Source organism: Lonchura striata, chromosome 33 (genome assembly GCF_050655825.1).
Source record: "Lonchura striata isolate lonStrDom1 chromosome 33, ASM5065582v1, whole genome shotgun sequence".
In the NCBI taxonomy this organism is placed as follows: domain Eukaryota; kingdom Metazoa; phylum Chordata; class Aves; order Passeriformes; family Estrildidae; genus Lonchura; species Lonchura striata.
This window is the reverse complement of record NC_140735.1, coordinates 2,936,363-2,937,500: the sequence shown is the minus strand read 5'-3', so window position 1 is coordinate 2,937,500 and position 1,138 is coordinate 2,936,363.

Genomic DNA, 1,138 nt, shown 5'->3' with positions numbered 1-1,138 from the left:
CACCACCGTTCCCCACACACCTTACAGATATAGCATACAAAAGGATAGCAATTACAATTTTGATTTTTACACTTTACTCTAGCACTTGAATTACTAATTAGTCCACTATCTAAGTAATATAAGTCTGATGTGTATTCAATCTGATAAGAGTCCATTAGTTTCTCTGTAACTTCAATTTCAGGTTCCCGGGAGGACTGGTTACTTGCCACACAGTGTTGTTAACTGGTCCTTTTACTCGACTGGCATGTGTCCATCCTCTTTCTGCAGTCTGAATTGCAGTTTCTGTAGTGAGTAACACAAGATAAGGACCTTCCCATTGTGGGGTTAGTGTAGATTCTTTCCAGGATTTTATTAACACATAGTCTCCTGGGTGTATTTTATGTATTTTAAATCTAAAGGGGGTCTTTGCGTAATTATTTCTTTTTCCCAAAGTTCATTGTGGCGTTTCATTAAGGCAATAATATATGAGGTTATTTTATAGTCCTTCAACCGGGGGTGGTCTCGGGGTTCCTCCAAATCATATGGCATCCCGTATAGCATTTCAAAAGAGGAAATCCCAACATCTGCTCTGGGTCTTGTTCTTATGTACAATAGGGCTAAAGGGAGACACTTGACCCATGTCAATTTTGTTTCTATTATTAATTTGGTTAATTGCTTTTTTAGTTCCCCATTCATTCTTTCCACTCTTCCCGAACTTTGGGGATGCCATGGGGTATGGTATTCCCACTTAATTCCCAGGGCATGTGAGATATCCTCAGTTATTTTGGACACAAAGTGGGGTCCCCTATCAGAATCTATTGTTTCTACTATCCCATATCTAGGGATTATTTCTTCTAATAATATTCTGACCACTGTCTGAGCAGTAGTCCGAGTAGTGGGGTAAGCTTCTACAAAATGGGTGAGATGATCTACTATTACTAACAAATACTACCCACTTTAGGCAATTCAGTGAAGTCTATTTGTATTTTGGCAAAAGGCCTGTGAGCTAATTCCCTTCCTCCCATTCAAATGCAAAATAATCCCTACTTTTCTCATCCAGGGGGCATGCCCAAAAGGCATCCTTTAGATCAATAACACTATACCATCGATTTTCAGGTCCCAGACAGCTTAACAAAGTATATGGATTTGCAACTACTGG